At 38.3% G+C, this 22,727-nt stretch overlaps 1 protein-coding gene, 1 non-coding gene and 1 pseudogene across 5 annotated transcripts in view; 1 reads left to right on the plus strand and 2 right to left on the minus strand.

Moving 5' to 3' along the window:
• PRKACB (protein kinase cAMP-activated catalytic subunit beta) overlaps nucleotides 1-22,727 on the minus strand; it is a 164,835-nt gene that overhangs the window by 62,629 nt on the left and 79,479 nt on the right. The gene's annotated exons all lie outside the window — the stretch shown is intronic.
• On the plus strand, nucleotides 11,531-12,114 carry LOC101421046 (small ribosomal subunit protein eS7-like; annotated as a pseudogene).
• Nucleotides 18,445-18,576, minus strand: LOC111763183 (small nucleolar RNA SNORA38). The gene has a single exon (XR_002796096.1). It is a non-coding gene; the product is annotated as a small nucleolar RNA SNORA38 (small nucleolar RNA).

A 22,727-nucleotide genomic window follows, 5' to 3' on the forward strand; every position in this document is an offset into this window, starting at 1 on the left:
AAGCAGACAAAGAAACAAGACGCAGCAAATAGACACAGAACAGACAACCGGGGGAGGGGGGGAATTAAGTAAATAAATAAATCTTTAAAAAATAAATAAATAAACAAAAGCAACATTCAAGGAAGGAAAAAAGAATCCAGAGCTTAGAAATGTATTATTTAAAAATATCAGTTTTTTAAACAAAAAAATAATGTGGTCTGTAATGACCAAAAAAGCAATAGAAACTCAAGTGGATACAGGATTTGGCAGACAAAGTCTTCAAAAGAATAAAGGGAACCTATGTTTAAAGAATTAGAGGAAGATATGATGCCAGTTGTGCAACAAATAGACAAGTATAATACAGAAAATAAAATTATTTTAAAAATGAAAATAATAGGCTTTAAAAGTACAAACACCAAAACTTAAAATTTTATTGCATAGGCTCAACAGTAGGTTTGAAAGGGCAGAAGACTGATTAGTTAACTCAAAGAGAGATCCATGGAAACAATCCAGTCTGAATAATACAGAGAAAAAAAGGGAAAAATGAATAGAGTCTCAGAAACCTGAGGGTATATGTATATAGTGCGAGTCCTATTAGGATAGGACAAAGAGAAAGGGGGCAGAGAATTATTTAAAGAAGAAATGGTTGAAAATGTATCAAATTTGATGGATAACATTAATCTGCATGTTCAAGAAGCTTAACTAATGCCAGATGGATAAACACAAAGAAATTCATGCCTAGTCACATTATATTCAAATTGTTGAAAGATAAAGGCAAAGAGAAAACCTTGAAAGGTACAAGAAAAAAATCACTAATTATATCCAGGGGGAAAGGAATACAACTAATGACTGACTTCCAAACAGAAACAAAAGAGGACAGAAAGCAGTGGAATGATACACTGAAGGAGGATGGACCATTGACAGACCCTTGATTGTGATGACTGTACTTAAAAACCTTTACCTTTGAAATTGAAACTTAGCATAGTATTATAGAGTGCCTAAGTGTTACCTCCTGAGACCTCCTTGTTGTTCAAATGTGGCGTCTCTCTAAGCCCAAACTCAGCGTATAAATGCATTACATTTCCCCGCATGGGACATGACTCCCAGGGATGAGCCTCTCTGGCACTGAGGGATTACTACCAAGCACCACCTAGCAATGCAACTGGAAAAAGACCTTGACCAAAAGGGGGAAAGGGTAAAGACAAATGAGATTATATGGCTAAGAGATTTTTAAGTGAGTCAAAAGGTCATTTCAGAGGTTATGCTTATGCACATCTCAGCAGAAACTCGTAGACCGCCAAAGTAAATATTACCTCAAATAGTGGGGGTCCAGAGGGCTCTGGAGACATCCAGACACTATAGGGAGGGGCACAGACAGCTCAGGAGTTTGGCGCTCCACCAGTGGGCCCTACTTTGGAATTTATGTTCCGCAGTGTGATAGAATTGTACTTACTTGTATTTTCCCTACACATGGCTCTGCTGCCCCTTCTATTTGAACCTATAATTGGTACTAGAGTTGATAGCTGTATGTCCAAGACACTTAAATCTTCGAGTTGTCCAAGTACCAGTTGGGTCCTGAATGTCAAAAGACTTGCAACACCTATTCTCCAGGTCACTGGACTCACCCAGGACAACTAACATGGAGAAGATGACTGACAATGACCATCTCAAGGAACAGAGAGAGTCTGCAACTGCAAGCAAGAAAGTCCCATCCATCTGCCCCATGGGATCTAAGCCCCCTCTCAATTAGAGATAGAGTGGGCATCACCATCACAGGATCCTCAAGATTGGAGAATGGATGATGGCCTAAAGTAGAGTTGTTCTACTGCAGACTTGTGATCTGGAAGAACTTTTATCATGGATGTGGAGGCAGTGTCTACTGGAAGTTCTAAGGGGAGGGAGAGGGAAAAATAGGTGTAATTTGGGGGCATTTCTAGGACTTGGGAATAATCCTGAATGACATTTCAATGACAGATACAGGCCATTGTATATCATATTTTAACTTGCAAAAATGAATGTGAGAGAGTGTAAACTACAATCATAATGTAGTGGCAATGCTCCAAGATGTCTTCAGTTCTGACAAATGTACTGCACTAATGAAGGATACTATTGATGTCAGAAAATGCGGGAGGGCTAGTAAGGGCTAAGGACTCCTCTGTATTTTTTGTGTAACATTTATGTAATCTAAGTTTCTTCTAAAAAACAAAAATAAAAAGTACATTAATAAAAAAGAAAAGAACAAACAAATCGTCAATGATGAATTCTCTAACTAGAAATATTATCCTCCAAAAATTAGGGTGAAAAAAACAGTATTCCCAGATAAACAACAATGAGGGTATTTGTTGTTAGCAGAAATACTAAACAAAATCCTTCAGGTTGAAAGAAAAGACACTAGACAACAACTCAAATCCAGAAGAAGAAATGAAGAGCAATGGAAATGGTAAATATATAAGTCAATATAAAAAATTGTGAACATATTTTTTGTTTCCTTCTCTTAATTTCTTCCAAAGCTTTAAAGTTATACTAAACAATAATTGTAATATGGTATATGAGTAATTATAACACATGCAAAAATAATAACACAAAGTTGGAGAAGAAATCAAGCTATATGATCAAAGCAGCTATATTTTACCAGAATTAAATCTGTATTGTCCTGAAGTAGACTGTAATAAGGTAAAAATGCACAGTATAACCACTAACCCAATTATTGTGAAGCTAACAAATGTTTTAGTTACAGAAATAATAGAGCAATTAAAATGGTTCAACATAAATATTTAACATGAAAGAAGGAAATGAATGAGAAAAAGAGGAATAACAACCAAAGAAATCTTTTTTTGTTGTTGTTGTTTTTATTTTATTGATTTTGTAAAAATATTACATTAAAAAAAAAAATGAGGTCCCATTGAACCCCACCACCCCCACAGCAACATTCACTCCCATCATCATGACACATCCATTGCATTTGGTAAGTACATCTCTGGGCATCTCTGCACCTCATGGTCAATGGTCCACATCATGGCCAATACTCTCCCCCATTCCATCCAGTGGGCCCTGGGAGGATTTACAATGTCTGGTGATTGCCCCTGAAGCACCATCCAGGGCAACTCCAAGTCCCAAAGGTGCCTCCACATCTCATCTCTTCCTGCCATTCCCCATACCCATCAGCCACCATGTCCACTTTTCCCACTCCAATGCCACCTTTTCTCTGTGGACCTTGGATTGACAACCAAAGAAATCTTAAGGGAAATTAGAAAACATTTTGAGTTGAATGAAAAAATAACACAATGTATCAAAATTTTTTATACTGGCAATAAACAATCCAAAACTGAAATTAAGAAATAACTGGGAAGCAGACTTGGCCCTGTGGATAGGGCATCCGCCTACCACATGGGAGGTCCGCGGTTCAAACCCCAGGCCTCCTTGACCCGTGCACAGTAGAGCTGGCCTATGCACAGTGCTGATGTGTGCAAGGAGTGCCCTGCCACGGAGGGGTGTCCCCTGCATAGGGGAGCCCACACGCAAGGATTGCGCCCTGTAATGAGAGCCACAAGAAAGTGCAGTCTGCCCAAGAATGGCACTGCACACATGGAGAGCTGACACAAGACAATGCAACAAAAAGAAACACAGATTCCCGGTGCCCTTGATAAAGATAGAAAGTTGTCACAAAAGAACACGGAGTGAATGGACACAAAGAGCGGACAACTGGGGGGGGGGGGCGTGGGGGGAAGAGAGGAGAAATAAATAAAAAATAAATCTTTAAAAAAAAAGAAATAACTATACACAATAGTAACTACAGAAACAAAATTCTTAAGAATAAATTTAATGAAGGATATACAAAACTGGAAAACTGCTGAGAGAAATCAAAGAATATCTAAATAAATGGAGAGATATTTCATGTTATGGATTAAATTATTCAACATTACTAAGATGGCAACTGTCTACAAATGACCTACAGATTCAACACAATCGTTTTTAAAAATCTCATCAGGTTTTTATGAATTTTTAGAAACTGACAAGCTGTCCTAAAATTGATATGGGAGTGCAAAGAACTTGGATTAACCAAAACAGTTTTGAAAAAAGAACAAAGCTGGAGGACGTACACTAACCTGATTTGAAAACCTACTTTAAAATTACAGTAATCAAGACAGTGAGGTATTAGCCTTAGTATAGCCAAGTATAGATAACTGGATCAGAATTGAGAATTCAGAAGTAAATCCTTACACTTATAGTCAGTTGATTTAGACCAAAGTGCTATGCTGTGTTGAACTGAGCATCGTTCCAAAATACTGTATGTCGAAGTTCTAACCCTTAGCACCTGTGAACGTGAACTTATTTGGAAATAGTCTTTGTGGATATAATCAAGTTAAGATAAGGTCATACTGGATTAAGATGGGTCCTAAACATAAAGACAAGTGTCCTTAAAAAGTCAGGGAGCAGGCTAACCAGCAAGATGGCAGCGAAGTAAGGAGCTCCTAGAGTCAGCTCCTGCTATAGGGTAGTTAGTAAACACCCAGAGCTATCTCAGTTGCGGGAGGCCAGAAGGTATCCTGCAACATCCTTGAAGGAATGGAAGATGCAGACTGCCCATCTGCAGAGAAAACTTTTAAGTAGAGTGCTCCATGCCACGGAGGCCAGTGCCCATCCTCCACTGGAGGCATAAGCCACCTTGGGAGCTGTTCTGCAGCTAGAATGGGAAGTTCCAGTTCCCAAAAACGGCAGGAAGAGATGGTTGGGCACCAACTTCAGCTACTGATGAGTAAATTCAGCAGGCTAAAGTATAATCCTGAGAACAGCTAAAGTTTGAGCCTGTCCAAGTAGAAAAAGGCCGGAGCCACCATCTTAACTCCATGCCTGGCACGAGGGGAAGTGGGGCGGACTGAGAATCCCAGTGCTGGTGGGGACCGGCTTCTGTCCATCCAGGTTAGATAGCAGCTCTAGCCTAAGCCCCAGTGCCGCCTCCGACAGGGAGGAAGTGCAGGGATCTCTGCCTATCTGGGAAATTGCTGGCCAAGTCGCAGAGGGCAGTGATTGTCCTACTCTGGTGTTACAAGCTACCCAGCAGCTGTTCTGTGATTGGAATTGGAAGCACCATTTCACAAAAACAAGGGAAGAAGAGACAGTTGGCTGCCGATTTCAGCTACTGATTGGTAGACTCGGATGGCTAAGGAATAACCCAAGGACAGCTGGGGTATGAATCTTTGCAAGTTGGAAAGCAAAGAGGCCACTGGCCACCATTTTGACTACACCACCAGCCTGAGGGGAAGTCTGGCTGACCAAATATCACAGTGACGATAGGAACCGGTTTCTGTCACCCAGATCAGCCTGCAGCCCTAGCCGAGGCTTCAGTCCCACCTCTGGCAGGAAGGAGGCTGGCTAGATCTGCACCAGCCTATCCAGGTAACATTGGGTATCTTTGGCTGCCACAAACTGAATAATCTTAAGTCTACCAGGGCAACTGCGGTCATCTTGGACCACACTGCATAGACTGCTGCCCACACCTGCAGCTCCATCCCCGCCCCAGGAAGGGGAGAAAGGGGTGTGAAGTTTCATCAGTCTCTCTGGGCAACCACAGTCTATGCCTGCACAACTTGGATTATTCCACACAACTGTGACTCTCTCCCCACCTATGGGAAAGGAGAAAGTCAAGAGAAGCTTCATCAGTCCCTGGGGCAATGAGGGCAGCTTGAGCCTCCACAGCTTATAGCACCAACTACATTCTTGGCTCCTACTGTACAACCAGCAAGGGAGAAAGAACAGGAAGCCCTAAACTAAAGAGAAAAACTGCACCCAGAATAAATAATCTATTAAGCCAGATGCCAAGACACTAATAAAAAATTACAATCCATGGGCGGCAGACTTGGCCCAGTGGTTAGGGTGTCTGTCTACCACATGGGAGGTCTGTGGTTCAAACCTTGGGCCTCCTTGACTCATGTGCAGCTGGCCCATATGCAGTGCTGATGTGCTCAAGGAGTGCCGTGCCACGCAGGGGTGTCTCTCGCGTAGGGGAGCCCCATGCGCAAGGAGTGCGCCCTGTAAGGAGAGCCGCCCAGCGTGAAAGAAAGTGCAACCCTGCCTAAGAATGATGCCACCCACACGGAGAGCTGACAGAAGATGACGCAACAAAAAGAAACACAGATTCCCGTGCTGCTGACAACAACAGAAGTGGACAAAGAAGACACAGCAAATAGACACAGAGAACAGACAACCGGGGTGGGGGAGGGGAAGGGGGGGAAATAAAGAAATAAGTCTTTAAAAAAAAATGACAATCCACACCAAGAAACAGAAAGCTATGGCCCAGTTAAAGGAACATGATAAGTCTCCAGATGACATATAGAAGTTGAGACAACTAATCATAGTTGTTCAAACGAATCGCCTCAACAAATTCAATGATATGGCTAAAGAGATTAAGGATATTAAGAAGACACTGGATGAGCACAAAGAAGAATTTGAAAGCATGCATAGAAAAACATCTTACGGGAATGAAAGGCACAATAAATGAAATTTAAAAAACATTGCAATCATATAATAGCAGATTTGAAGAGGCAGAAGAAAGGGTTGGTGAGCTTGAAGAAATGGCCTCTGAGAGTAAACATACAAAAGAACTGAAGAAGAATGGAAAAAATTGAACAAGGTCTCCAAGAACTAAACGACAGCAAGAGATGTACAAACATACATGTCATGGGTGCCGCAGAAGGAGAATAGAAGGGAAAAGGGGCAGAAGGAATATTTAAAGAAATAATGTTAGAAAATTTCCCAACCCTATTAAAAGACATAGATATCCATGTCCAAGAAGCACAATGTACTCCCATCCAAAAAAATCTGAACAGGTTACCTCTGAGACACATACTAATCAGAACGTCCAAAACCAAAGACAAGGAGAGAATTCTGAGAACAGCAAGAGAAAAGCAATTCATAACATATAAAGGATATCCAATAAGATTAAGTGCTGATTTCTCACCAGAAACCATGGAGGCAAGAAGACAGTGGTCTGATATATTTAAGATACTATGAGGAAAAAACTTCCAGCCAAGAATTTTATATCCAGCAAGGCTATCTTTCAAAAGTGAGGGTGAGATTAGAATATTCACAGATAAACAGAAACTGAGAGAATTTCTAAGAAAGAGATTAGATTTTCAGGGAATACTAAAGGGTGTGCTAGAGCCTGAAAAGAAAAGACAGGAGAGAGAGGCCTGGAAGAGAGTCTAGAAATGAAGATTATATCAATAAAAGTAACTAAAAGTGTCAAAGAGTGGTGAAAATAAAATATGACAGATAAAACTCAAATAGGAATAAACTTAACTAGCAATGTAAAGCACTCAGAAACCTGCAACCTAATGTTAAATGAAATGAAAAAAAAAAGTCCTAAACAACTGGAAGAACATTTCATGCTCATGGATTGAAAGACTAAATATCATTAAGATGTCAGTTCTACTCAAATTGATATACAGACTCAATGCAACCCTGATAAAAATTCCACCAGCATTTAAAAAAAAAAATTGAAAACAATTATCAAATTTATTTGGAAGGGTAAGGAGTCCCAAATAGCCAGAAACATCAAAAAAGGAAAAGCAAACCCTCATCTCTGGACTTTAAATCATACTCAAGCTATAGTGGTAAAAACAGCATGGTACTGGCATAAAGATAGATACATAGACCAATGGAACCAAACTGATGGCTCAGAAACAGACCCTCACAGGTATGGTCAAGTGATTTTTGACTAGCCTGTCAAACCCACACAGCTTGGACAGAACAGTCCATTCAGCAAAATGGTGCTGAAAGAACTGGATATCCATAGCTGCAAGAAGGAAAGAGGACCTCTATCTCACACCTTATCCAAAAATTAACTCAAAATGGATAAAAAACCTAAAAATAAAAGCAAGAAGCACAAAATTTCTAGAAGAAATTGTAAGAAAATATCTTCAAGATCTGGTAGTAGGTGGTGGATTATTAACAGAGATAAGAGAAGGACTGAGATGGACTAAGGATGTTTAATGTACATAGAACTTTTTAATGAACTTTACTGTAAGAATGTGGAAATGTATAGAATGGATGGTAACAAATAGTGAGTAACAGCTAGTTGATAAATGGGGATGTAGCTGAAAATGGTAGTCTAGGTATATAAATGCCAATTGACAGAATACTAGAGAATAATCTAGGAACTGAATAGAACAGTAAACCAAGAGGTGGATGAGAACTGTAGTTGATGGTACAGATGCAAGAGTGTCCTTTGTGAGGTAGAGCAAATGTATATCACTAGTGCAGGGTGTTAGGCATGCATGGGAAAAATAAAGTGGAATGACCTATGGACTGTGTTTAGCAGTAATAATATAATATTCTTGCATCTATGTAAAAAAATGTACTGTGTTGATAATGGGGCAGTATGGAAAATGTGAGCCAAATGCACACTATGGACATGGTAACAATCAGATGATAATACCTGTAACAAATGTTCCACCACAGTGTGGTATGTTGATAGTGGGGTGTTGTTGGGAATTCTGCACATGTGCATGATTGTCCTATAAGTTTACAACTTCTGTCATAAAAAATATATTAAAAAAAAATAGGGTGGGTTGGGGGGAAACACACCAAATGTAAGATAAGCACTATTATTAGTAGTAAGATTTTGACAATATTCTTTCATAATTTGTAACAAACATCTCACGACAATGCAAGGTGTTGGTAGAAGGCTGATGTATGGGACCCCTGTATGATGTTATGCATGCATGCTTTGTAAGTTCACAACTTTTCTATACACTTAATTGTTTATGCATGTTTACATACCAATGATATAAAGATAATAATAATAGGGAGGGTTGGGGGAAATACTTTGGTTAGTAGTAATATTTTGACAATGCTCTGTAATCATTAGTTAAAAAGGTTTAACAGCAATGTAAGGTGCTGGTGGTAGGGTGAGTTATGAGAGTCCTGTATGATGTTATATGTTTGTTTTGTAAGTTCACAACTATCACTATACATTTATTGTTTATGTATGTTTCTGTGTGGGTTATATATTTCAATAAATTAATTTTTTTAAAAAGTCAGGGAGCTTGTTCAGAAATGTAAGAAATATTTTTATTGTTTTAGGTGTCAGTGACCAACCTAGCCAATAACTCAAATGGAGAGACTCTATGCTGGGTATTTGGGATTGGCTTGAATGCACAAGAGAGGTTTACAATACTGAAGTGTATCTCTTAATGTTTATACACTTTCTAAACACTTCCAATGCAACGTATATCATATCAAATGAACTTTACTATTTCAGTACTTTGCTTTTTACTTTACACTTTTACCATGATTAGGTTAATTAACAGGTATTTTACTTTAGCAGCACAGGAAAAATTACTTTCCCCATTATTTTATAAAACCTAAGATTCCCAATGGAATCAAGATTCATTACATTTTCAGACACCTGCAGCAGCTGGTGATGGCTAGATATTACCAGATGCAAAATGCACACTGCCTCCAGACTGGCTCTGTTTCGTAGTGCCAAAGGGTGCTATGCACCAGGCCAGTGAAACAGAGCCTTCCCTTCCTAGTCTCTCTCTAGGACCAGTTGTGTTGCAGCATGCCGGTTGTGTGAAGGACATACCAAGGGAGCAACAATTTCCAGAATACTGTGAGTAGAACTTAGACAAATACAATTGGCTTTATGGTCTGCTCCCATGGAGAGATACCATGTATGGTGTTGCAAACCTGGAGCTTAGATCTATTAATTGCAGCTCAAAGAGGAACTTGTACATTGATTAGTAGTAAGTACTGTACCTACAGCCTGATAATTATTATGGCATCTTTTCTATTCTAGATCATATGCAGAGGGATACTAAATATGTTAAGAGTCCTGGTAAACTTAATTCATTTTCTAAGTAATTAATGAACATGCCTATAAGATAAAGGAATGGCTCTCTTATGTACTGTCTTTACATATGCTTGTCTTATGTTTGTCATATGCTCGTCTTGTTGTTGCCTATGCTGTCTTTGTGAGTTTATGTCTAGACAGTGCCTCTCTTCACACCTCTGCTAGCTGTCCTAAGCATAACCACTGCTGTGGGAACTGGGGTACAGTTTATACCCAAACCCAGCAGGTCTACTACAATCTCTCCCTAGAGCTAAACAACAGCATAAAAGAACTCCAGGAAGAATGCTATTTCCCATCAACTTTGGAAGGATGTAGCCTCTGGAGGCAGCTGGCCTTTCTTATTTTCATGGTCCAGTATATTATGGCTGGCCCCCTCTGTGTGTCTGCTTACCACCATCTTCTTGACCCTTTTAGTGGGGTCATGTATCTTCAAAATTCTAACTAACTTTATTTCTTCCAGAATCAATGCCTTCCAGAACAAGATATTAATCATACAGGGATTTTATCCAGTTCCAACCATGGTGTGGGAACCCATCTTTCCTTGACCTCAATAGGACAGCTACATAGATTTATGCCTTATCAGGCAGGGACTACTGTCCTAACCAGCAAGAAGTAACTACTGAAGAATGACCAATGCCCCACAGTACCCACTTAAGAATAAGGGCATGAACTCTCTGAGAAGGGAGTTGAAGCAAGTTAGACAAGCTACAACATGGCTGACAGAGAACATGGCCATGAGACCCCACCAGACCTTGGCCTTGACCTTGAGGTCCCAGTTGGTACTCTTTCCACGGCCGAGGGGAGGTTCTGGATAACCCTAAACAAAAGGCCTCACCATAGGCCCCCACTATTGGTGAGGTAACCAGTAATGCTAATGCTAAGGGGAGGAATAATTAATAGCTTAAAAGGTAACCACACAAGCCAAATCTTGCTTTCTCTGCCTAGAGCAGTGCACATCAAATCTCGATGCATATTTCCATCCTTCTCTCCCATTTCTCAGCAAGCTCTGCTCTTCTTCCCCATGTGTGAATAAATTATTTTTACTGGCTTAACTTAAAAAATAAAAAAAAAATGTCAGGGAGATGAAGAAACACAAAGAGTCGAAGGCCACATGTAGAAAGAGGCAGAGATTGGAATTATTCTACCTAAAGGTACCAGAAGCTAGAAGAGGTAAAGAAAAGAAGGATTCTCCTCTAGAGCCTTTGGAGGGCACATGGTTCTACATAAACCTTGACTTTAGACTTCTAGTCTCAGGAACCTTGAAAGAATAAATATTTGTTGTTTTCAGCCCTTCCCCCCATTTATGGTTCTTGTTACAGCAGCTCTAGTAAAGAAATACAGGTGTTAAGAGAATTCAATGGGGAAAGAAAAGTGTTTTTAACAAATGGTGCTGTAACAATTCTATATCCATATTTTTAAAAATACAACTTTAATTTATACCTCACAATACACATAAAACTTTACTCAAAAATGGATATTTAGAAGAATGTATAGGATAAAATCCTCCTTATCTTGGGTTAGGCACAAACTTCTTAAGATTTAAGATGAAAATTACAATACATAAAGAAAAAATATAATAAACTGGACTTCATTAAAAGTTACAAGCTTCTGCTCTTCAACACATCATTTTAAAAAAATGATAAAAAAAAAAAAAAAAAGCCTCTTCCTAGGCCAGGGCTCCACCAAAAAAAAGCCATGTTCAGTTCAAGTGCAAAGATCATGAAGCCCAATGGTAAAAAGCCAGATGAATTCAAGTCTGGCATTTCTTAGGCTCTTCTTGAGCTGGAGATGAACTCAGACCTACAGGCTCAGTTAAGGGAGCTGAATATAACAGCAACCAAGGAAACTGAAGATTGGTGATGGTCAGAAGGCTATTATAATCTTTGTTCCCATACCTCAACTGATGTCTTTACAGAAAATCCAAGTCTGGCTAGTATGTGAATTGGAGAAAAAGTTCAGTGGAAAGCATGTTGTCTTTAATGCTCAGAGAAGAATTCTGCCTAAGCCAACTTAAAAAAGCCATACAAAAAATAAGCAAAAGCATCCCAAGAGCCATACTCTGCCAGCTGTGCATGATGCAATCCTTGAAGACTTGGTCTTCCCAAGTGAAATTGTGGGCAAGAGAATCTGTGTAAAACTGGATGGCAGCCACCTTCTAAAGGCTCATTTGGACAAAGCATAGCAGAACAATGCAGAACACAAGGTTGAAACATTTTCTGGTGTGTAATAAGCTCACTGGCAAGGAGGTTGACTTTGAATTTCCAGAGTTTCAATTGTAAGCCAAAATGACTAAATAAAGGATCACTCTTAAAAAAAAAAAAAAAAAGCCTCACAGACTTGGATAAAATATTTGCAAATCAAATATCTGACAAAGAAAGAATTCGTGTTCAGTATAAAGAACTCAAGACTTGATAATAAGATGATAAATTACTCAATTTTTAAAATGAACAAGAGATTTAAATAACCAAAGTACCAGATAATACAAAAATGGCTTATAAGAACAAGAACATATGTACAATATCATTAGTCATTAAGGAAATACAAACTGAAACCATATGAAGTACCATTTCATACTCACAACAATTGCTATAATCAAAAAGACTGATGATACCAAGCACTGACTAGGAATAAGAAACTGGAACCCTCTTGCATTACTGGTGGAAATGTAAATTGGTACAGTCACTTAGGAAAACAGTTTGGCAGCTGCCTAAAAAGCTAAACATAAACTTAGCTTACAATCCTATGATCTAGCAACTCTACTCCTAGAATATCTACATAGTTTTGTATACATATGTTCTTAGCAGCTTTATCTAACTAGTCCAGAACTAAAAACACCCTAATGTTTATCAATTACTCAGTGGATAAACAAATTTGTTACATCCATACAATGCAATATAATTCAGGAATAAAAAGGAACCAATTATTGATATATTCTACAACAAGGATAAACTTCAGAAACATGCTAAGTGAAGTAAGGCAGAAACAATAGTCTACATATTGTAAGATTCCATTTATATATAATGTCCAGAAAAGGAAATCTATAAAGCAGAAAGTAGATTAGTATTTACCTGAGGTTGGGATGGGAGTGGTGACTGACTACAAATGGGCAGAAAGGAACTTTTGGGGGATAATGGAAATGTTCTAAAACTGAACTGTGGTGAGTGTTATACAGTTCTATAAACTTACTAATAATCACTAAATTGTACACTTATAATAGGTGAATTTTATGGTATGTAAATTGTACTTCAATTTAAAAAGTTACCTAGTTCTTCTCTAGAGACAGCCTGTTTGAAGAAAATTTCTTTGCTCTGAGGAGAATCACTTCATAGGACAATGAAATAAATGTAAGGTAGTAGACATTCATTATATGGGGGGAACTGATTTTAACAAAACCCTTTGAGTCTTGATAAGACTATTTCTTATCATATGTTAAACAGAGCTAATTAAAGGGAAGAAGATAAATAGATCTGCATAAATATAATAAAAGAATCCTGAGAGGGAGGATCAAAACCCAGACCCCTCCCTTATGAAGTTTGGTATTACCAGAACTTCCTTCATATATTTTCACTAAAACATATTACCTGTGGCCCTTGAATAGGAGCATACTAAAGAGGCTTTATTAAAGAGGAAAGGAGAACGTCGGCTGAACATTATAGCCTAGATCAAAGCTCTGTAGGTCAATTTTTAGTGCCTACAAAGGCCATGCAGGTAGAACAGTAAGGAATAGTGATGACTAGGGCAAGTCAGACAATATAAACCCTGATTAAAGAGGACAGCTAGTCAGTGCTGCCCCTTTGTTCTCATGTGGGAATAACAGGCCAGTGAAACAGTTCTTCTAATTCTTTAAGAATATGAAAGTCCAAATATTTATATGAAATCTCTTGATCTTGATTTTAAATAAGATATTTAATAAAATTATTTTTTAAATACCATGTGATCTAAAAAGAAATCTGCCTGGGACCGACATTTGGTTGTCAGCTCATCAGTTTGCTATCCTTGGACTAAATGTTCAGAAAAGGAAGGCTATAGCATGACAGGTAAAGAGCTTTGCTGACCTCACTCCCTAGTGAAACTGGTGAAAATTATTTTTTTAAAAATTCAAAGCCTCTAGAAATGGTCTTAAGGGCAAACATCAATTAAAAACCACCTATTCAAGAAAACCTATGAAAATTCAATAAGAAAGATAAGAATCTATAGTATTTGAACCAAGACTGCTCCTTCCCTCCACTCTCACAGCTCAGTGAGGTGGACACTCCACTCCAGAATGCTGCAATCAAGAGCACAGGTCTTCCTTTGGCCCCAGGTCCCAGGGTGGAGGTATTTCTTCCAGGGAAAAACAGGACTTCAGCATTTTTCATCCTGCTCTCAGTTACCTCTTGCTGAGGACTAGTCCCAGGTAAGTGTGGTCAAGAGATAGCAGCTTCCTTCTTCCACCCAAACCCACAATAGGACAGAGACTCTATCTTGGGCATGGTGAGTTGAGAAAATTATGACCCAAAGAGCTCTTTCCTAGGCTTATGAGGTGAAGGTTCCATGCAAGAGCGGCAAGCTGAGAGGTCTTCAAGCTACTGCCTTCCTTCCACTGATGTAATTTAGACAGATGCTTGTCATTGCCCCCATCCCTAGTTCCAGTGCCTGGCTCAGAGATTCTGCATGGTTGGAGAAAAAGACCCATAAAATAGATAGCCCCTAATCTTTTCCCAAACAAACTTCATTTGCAACAGAGCAGGGAGAAGGATAATTCCAAGGGTGCTCTCAAAAATGGTGGAAGCTTTGATGAAAGGTATTTGCGAAGATGGGAAGCAGACTTGGCCCAATGGATAGGGCATCTGTCTATGACATGGGAGGTCTGCGGTTCAAACCCTGGGCCTCCTTGACGCGTGTGGAGCTGGCCCATGCACAGTGCTGATGTGCTCAAGGAGTGCCGTGCCACGTAGGGGTGCCCCCCCCCCGTAGGGGAGCCCCACGTGCAAGGAGTGCACACCATAAGGAGAGCCGCCCAGTGCAAAAGAAAGTGCGGCCTGCCCAAGAATGGTCCTGCACACATGGGAGAGCTGACACAGCAAACACTAATGTCACTCAGAACCTATTCCTTCAAAGAAGGAATAATTTGATTGTACTAATGTATAAAGCAATTGATGCCCCAAAGCATTGTTTAAAACAATAGAGCAATAAGTAGGTAATTAATGAATTTTAATTAATTTTCCTGAGTGTAGTCAGGGAAAGAGTGGCCATCCCAGGTGAACTTGGGCACACCCAAAGCTGTACTACCCTGAGAAGGAACATCAGAGGCTTAACACTGTGTGTGGTACATAAATAACTGAGACAGGCACTACACAAATAAACAAGCATATAATAATAGCAAACCCCAGGGCAGGAAGTGGGCTAATACCAGAGTCCAGAGTTGCTACAATATATTATTTAAATGTCCAGTTACAAATAGAACAATTACAAGGCATACAAAGAAACAGGAAAGTATTAGCTGTGAAGGAGAAAAAGCAGGTAACACAAACTGCCTGTGAGAGCAACTAGATATTGGATTTAACAGAAAAGCATTTCAAAGTAACCATTATAAATACATTCATTAAACTAAGGGATTAACGAAAGTACAATGAAAATGTCATGTGAAATAAAAAGTAATATAAAGAGATAGAAATGATAGAGAAAGAGCCAAATGGAAGTTACTGAATTGAAAAGTACAATAATGGAAATAAAAAATTCACTAGAGGAGGACAAGTGTAAATTTAAACTGGCAGAAGAAAAAAATAGTGAACTTGAAGATAGATTGAGAGATTATGTAAGCTAAAGAAGAGAAAGAAAAAAGAATGAAGAAAAAAAAAACAGTCTCAGAAAAATGTGGGACACCATTAAGTACATCAACATACATGTATCGGGAGTATCAGAGGAGAAGAAAGAGAAAAGAGAGAAGAAAAACCTATTAAAAAAATATAATAGGGGAGCAGATTTGGCCCAATGGATAGGGCGTCTGTCTACCACATGGGAGGTCCGTGGTCCAAACCCCGGGCCTCCTTGACCCGTGTGGAGCTGGCCCATGCACAGTGCTGATGTGCGCAAGGAGTGCCCTGCCATGCAGGGGTGTCCCCGCGTAGGGGAGCCCCATGCGCAAGGAGTGTGCCCCGTAAGGAGAGATGCCCAGCATGAAAGGAAGTGCAGCCTGCCCAAGAATGGCGCCACACACACGGAGAGCTGACACAAGATGACACAACAAAAAGAAACACAGATTCCCGGTGCTGCTGATAAGGATAGAAGCAGTCACAGAAGAACACACAGCGAATGGACACAGAAAGCAGACAACTGGGGGTGGGAGAGGGAAGAGGGAAAAAAATAGCCAAATACTCCCCATTTATTGGAAAACAATGACATACACCCTTAGGAAGATCAACAGAATCCAAGTAGGATGAAAACAAAGAGACCCACAAACAGGCATATCCTATTTAAAATGCTGAAATTCAAAGACAAGGAGAAAATCTTTAAAGAAACAAGAGAAAAATTACACATTACTTACAAGGGAATCCCAATAAATTAACAGCTGTTAGTCAGAAACACTGTAAGTCAGGCGGCAATGGAATAACATATTCAAAATGCTCAAGGAAAATATGCCAACCAAGAATCCTAAATTTACCAAAGCTATATTAAAAATGGAGGTGAAATAAAGACTTTCCTAGATAAACAAAAAACTTTTTGCTAGCAGTCTGGGCTTATGGGTTTAGGCAGAAGGCAAGTGACCCAGATCTTAATTTGAATCCACACACAAAAAAAGAGAACCACTAAAGTTATTATTTAATTATTAAAGATGCTATAAATACATATTTCTGCCTTTCTTCTCTTAACTGATTTACAAAGCAACTGCCAAAAATAATACGTGTATAACATATCGTTGGGAGGCCTATAACATGTACAAATGTAATATATGTGGAATATATTTGCCAGTAACAGTACAAAGGAAGTAGGTAGGAACAAAGCTGTAATGGTCAAAGGAAATGACTACAGATGTATTCTGGGATGAATAGTGTTCCCCCAAAATTCATCTCCACTGGAACTTCACAATTATCTTATCTGGAAATAGGGTCGTTGTAGATGTAATTAGTTAGGATGAAGTTATACTGGATTAAGGTGGGCCTAAATCCAATATGAGTTGTGTCCTTAGAAGAGGGAAATGAGGACAGAGAAACATAGACACAGAAGAAAGAAGGGCAGGTGAAGATAGAGGCAGAAGTTGGAATTATGCTGCCACAAGTCAAAGAATGCTTTGGACTACCAGAACCTAGAAGCTCAAGTAAGATCTTTACCTAGATGCTCTGGAGGGTACATGAACATGACAATACCTTGATTTCAGATTCTAGCCAAGATAAGTGTGAGAGAGTAAATTTTCCTTTTTTAAGCCACCCACTTTGTGGTAATTTGTTATAGCAGCCAGAAACAATGCAGATAGTAAAGTAATAATTACAACAAAATTATTATTGGGTTTGTAACATTAATAGGTGCAATGTGTATAACAGCAATACCACGAAAATGTGGAAAAGAGATTAGAGCCATATAGGAGTGATATTTCTATATATCATTGGAATTAGGCTAGTATAAATATAAAGCTGATTCTAAGTTAAGATGTATATGGTAAACTGTAGAGCAATAACTAAAAAAACCTCAGAAATATAGTGAAAATCATTAAAGAAATGAAAATATTACATTATAAAACATTTACTATTAAAGAAAGCAGTAAAGAAGGAACACAGGAACAAAAAAAAAACATGAAACATACAGAAAACAAAAAGTAAAATGGCAGACATAAATCCAACTTATCAATAAAAGCATAAAATGTGAATGGATTAAGCAATTGAATCAAAGGGCAGAGATTGCCAGAATGGATTTTAAAGAATGATCCAAATACATGTTGTCAAAAGGAGATATACTTTGTATCAGTGATAAAAATAAACTAAAAGTTAAAGGATGGTAAAATATATACCATATAAGTGGCAACCACACAATTAACTAATATCAGATGAAATAGACTTCAAAACAAAATAACGTTGCTAGAGATAAATTATAAGCATATATGCACTGACGGAACATCAAGGAGAAATAGACAACAATAATAGTTGGAGATTTCAATATTGCACTTTCTAGTAAGAGGTAGAACAACTAGACAGAATATCAACAAGGGAAGAGAAGACTGGAACAATACTATAAACCAACTAGACCTAATAGATATCTATAGGACACTCCAGCAAACATTAACAGAATATACATTCTTCTCAAGTACACATGGAACATTCTTCAGTATAAACCATGTGGTAGGCCATAAAAAAAACAATAAATTTAAATGGACAAAAATAATGAAAAGTGTATTTTCCAACCACAATAGAATGATATTAAAAATCAATAACAAGAAAAATCTGGGAAACTCATAAATATCTGGAAAAGAAAAATCCGAAAATATTTTGAGATGAATGAAAATGAAAACACAACACTCCAAAACTTTTGGAATGCAGTTAAACCAGTGCTTAGAGGGAAACTTATTGCAGCAAATATCTATATTAAGAAAGAAGATCTCAAATCAATAACTTAACTATCCCCCCTCCCTTTTTTTTCTGTGTGGGAAAGGATGATCTTGAGCCTGCAGGGAGCAAGCGGGTTCTAGACTTCTCCAAGTCCACATCTTTTTGCCTCCATTTCTCATGTGTCCAAGGACAGGAAACCACCGACGTGCCTTTGTAGGATGGTTTTAACTATCCACCTTAAGATACTAGAAAAGGAAGCTAAAGCTACAGCAAGCTGAAGGAAGGATTAGAAAAAGATTAGAGTGAAAAATGAGATAGAGAATAGAAAAACAGAGAAAATTAGGGACACCAAAGCTGTTTATTTGAAAAGATGAACACAATCAGCAAACCTATAACTAAAATGACACATACACACAAAAGATATGATTCAAAATACCAGAATAACAACAAAAAGATGTCTGCTCTTGTCACATCTATTCAACATTTTACTGGAGGTTTTAACCAGGTAAATTAGGCAAGAAAAGAAATAAAAGACATCTAGATTGGAAAGGAAGAAATAAAACTATCTTTATTCACATGACATGATCTTGTACATAGAAAATCCTAAGGAACCCACTAAAAACACTTTTAGAATAATAAATGAGTTCAGCAAGGTTGCAAGATAGACCAATACATAAAAGTTAACTGCATTTCTCTACACTTGCTATAAACAAACTGAAAAAATTTTAATTTGTAATTCCTTTACAACAGCATGAAAAAGAATAAAATCTTGGGAATGAAACAAAAATGTGTTTTAGTTTGCCAGGACTGCTGTAACAAAGTACCATAAAATAGTATGGTATTTATACAATAGAAATTCATAATAACACACTTCTGAAGGCCAAAAGTACAAATCAAGTGTCATTAAGGCCATGCTTCCTCTGAAGTCTGTAGGATTCTGGTCATGACCAACAATCCATGGCATTCTTTGGGTGATGGCATAACTCAATCTCTGTCTCTGTCCATAGCCGTATTTCACTCTATGTCTCTGTCTCTCCCTTACTGTGTCCACATTTAATCTGCTTTTAAGGACGCCAATTATACTGCATTAAGAACCATCCTATTCCTGTTTGGCCTCATCAACTATAACATCTTCAAAGACCCTTTCTACAAATGAGTTCACATTCAAAGGACGGGTTAGGACTTGAACATGCAGGGGGATACAACTCCTTCCATAACAAGGTGTAAGAATTATATTCTGAAAAACACAAACAGAAAATTATCCCATGTTCATGGATCAGAAGACAACTTTCTTAAGATGTCAGTACTCCTCAAATGATCAACAAAATCAATGCAATCCCTATCAGAATTCCAACTGACTTCCTTGTAGAAATGAACAAGCTAATATTGAATTTCATATGGAATTACAAGGGACCCAGGATAGCCAAAACAATTCTGAAAAAAAAAAACCAAAGTAGAAGGTCTCACACATCCCAATTTCAAAACATACTACAAAGCAACAGTAATAAAGACAATGTTGTACTCACATAAGAAGAGACATGCAGAACAACGGAATAAAATTGAGAGTCCAGACATAAACCTGTACATCTATGATTTATTTTCTTTTAAAGATTTATTTATTTATTTAATTTCCCCCCCTCCCCTGGTTGTCTGTTCTTGGTGTCTATTTGCTGCGTCTTGTTTCTTTGTCCGCTTCTGTTGTCGTCAGCGGTACAGGAAGTGTGGGCGGCGCCATTCCTGGGCAGGCTGCACTTTCTTTTCACGCTGGGCGGCTTTCCTCACGGGCGCACTCCTTGCGCGTGGGGCTCCCCCACGCGGGGGACACCCTTGCGTGGCACGGCACTCCTTGCGTGCATCAGCACTGCGCATGGGCCAGCTCCACACGGGTCAAGGAGGCCCGGGCTTTGAACCGCGGACCTCCCATATGGTAGACTGACGCCCTAACCACTGGGCCAAAGTCCGTTTCCCTGATTTATTTTCAATAAGGTGAAAGAATAGTCTTTTTTAACAAATGGTGTTGGGACATCTGGATAGCCACAAGCAAAACAATGAAGTTGGATTCTCATCTCACACAATATACAAAAGTTAAATCAAATGGATCAAAGAACTAAATGAAAGAGTTGAAACCATAAAACTCTTAGAAGAAAACATAAGGTAAATTTTCATGACCTTGGATTTGGAGAAAGATTCTTAAAGATGATACCAAAGCATGAGCAACAAAAGAAGAATCGGTAGATTGGACTTCACTGAAATTAAAGACTTTTGTGCTTCAAGACACCATCAAAAAAGTGAGAAAACAAACCACAGAATAGGAGAAAATATTTTCAAATCATTTATCTGATAAAGGACTTATTTCTAGAATATACAAATAACACAACTCAATAATAAAAGACAAATAACACAATTTAAAAATGGGACAAAGGATCTGAACAGACATTTCTACAAAGAACATATGCAAATGGCCAATGAGCACAAGATAAGATGCTGAACATGACTAGACATCAAGGAAATGTAAACTAAAACCACAATTAGATACTACTTTCACATCTACTAGGATGGGTAAAATAAAGTCAAATAATGAAAAAGACTGGCAAGAATATAGACAAATCAGAAACCTCATTGTGGTGGTTTGAAACTGTATGTACCCCAGAAAATCATGGTCCTAAAGCTAATCCATCGCTGTGGGTGTATATCTATTGTAAGGAGGACCTTATGATGAGGTTAACTCAGTTAAGGAGTGGCCCAGGGGGGTCTTAATCCTCACACTAGAGTCCTTTATAAGAAAATGTAACTCAAAGAAAGACAGAGAAAGCCACAGAAGCAAGAAGTTAAAAGCAATGAAACCCAGAAGAGAAGCGAGAGACCAGCAGACACTGCCATGTGCCTTGTCACGTGGCAGAGAAACCAATGATTGCCAACAGCTGGTCTTTGGGAAGAAAGCATTGCTGTGATGATTCTTGATTGGGACATATTTCTCAGTCTCAAACTGTAAGCTAGATTCCCACTGCTTTATGCCAACCCATTTCTGGTATTTGCTTGAGCAGTGTAAGAAATCAAAATATTCATATACAGCTGGTGGGAATAAAAAAGGGTTAGGGCCTCCTTGGAAAACAGTCTGGCAGTTCCTTAAACAATTATACATAGAGTGAACACATGGCCCATAAATTCCACCCTAGGTATACATGCAAGAGAAATGAAAACATATTTCCAAGCAAAAACGTGTACATGAATTTTTACAGCAGCATTTTCATAACAAAAAAATGGAAACAGCCCAAATGTCCATCAAAAGATGAAAATATAAACAAAATGTAGTATATACACACAATGGAATATTTAGCCATAAAAAGGACTGACATATTATATAGGGTACAAAAACATTAACGAACCTTGAAAATATTAAAAGCAAAAGAAGCCAATCACAAAGGTCACATATACTAATCCATGCTCATGAAAAGTTCTGAAAAGGGAAATCTATACAGAAAGTGGATAATTATTGATTGCTTAGGGATGGGGTTCCTATCTGAAGTCATTAAAATGTTCTAAAATTGATTATGGTGAAGGTTACACCTACCTTCTAATACACTAAAAACCATTTAATTATATACTTTAAATGGGTGAATCGTATGGCATGTGAATGATATCTCAATAAAGCTGTTTTAAAAAGAAAAAAAAAGCAAGCCTGCCTCTGGTACAGTGTGGAGGTAAGGCTGAAAGTCCCTTCTCATACATCCATTCTGGCATGGAAACGAGGATGACTAAGCATATAAATATAAATTAAGGAACCTAAATTCTGTGGTATAACCCTTGAGTGGGATCATCCTCCCAATAAGAACCACTGAGGTCTCTGCAAGGATCACTGGCATCACATCAAACAAGAGCAAAGATACATCAAATTGTTTGGGACCAATTTTAAACTGAAACCTTGCAATGGTAGCAAAATCAACAGCAGGTGAAAATGAGATCACTGGCCTACATACTGATCAAAATCTCAATTTCTTTCTTTATCTAACCTTTGGAAAGAAAATTAGTCTCTTTGGAATGAGTAAACCCCTGAGTTTTTGTAATACTTTTAATGGGGCTAGAAGAAAATCCCAAGGAAAGAGCTACTTGGAATTCCACTAATTCAAGTTGTTTGTTGCTTGAGCAATTAATTTGAATATTTAAAAAATGATATCTTATTTGTATGACAAGTGAGCCATACTTGTTATATAACCATTGCCAGATCCCAGACCTAAATAGAGTCATTGTTTTAGGATTGCTTAGGAATCCTCTATCCCTCAGAGAACTCATTTTTCCAGTTACATCTTATTACCTCTTTTTGACTGACATCTTATTTTCAAAGTTCTTTGACTAGTCTTATCCTCTATGTACTC

The sequence above is a fragment of the Dasypus novemcinctus genome, chromosome 9 (genome assembly GCF_030445035.2).
Source record: "Dasypus novemcinctus isolate mDasNov1 chromosome 9, mDasNov1.1.hap2, whole genome shotgun sequence".
NCBI lineage: Eukaryota > Metazoa > Chordata > Mammalia > Cingulata > Dasypodidae > Dasypus > Dasypus novemcinctus.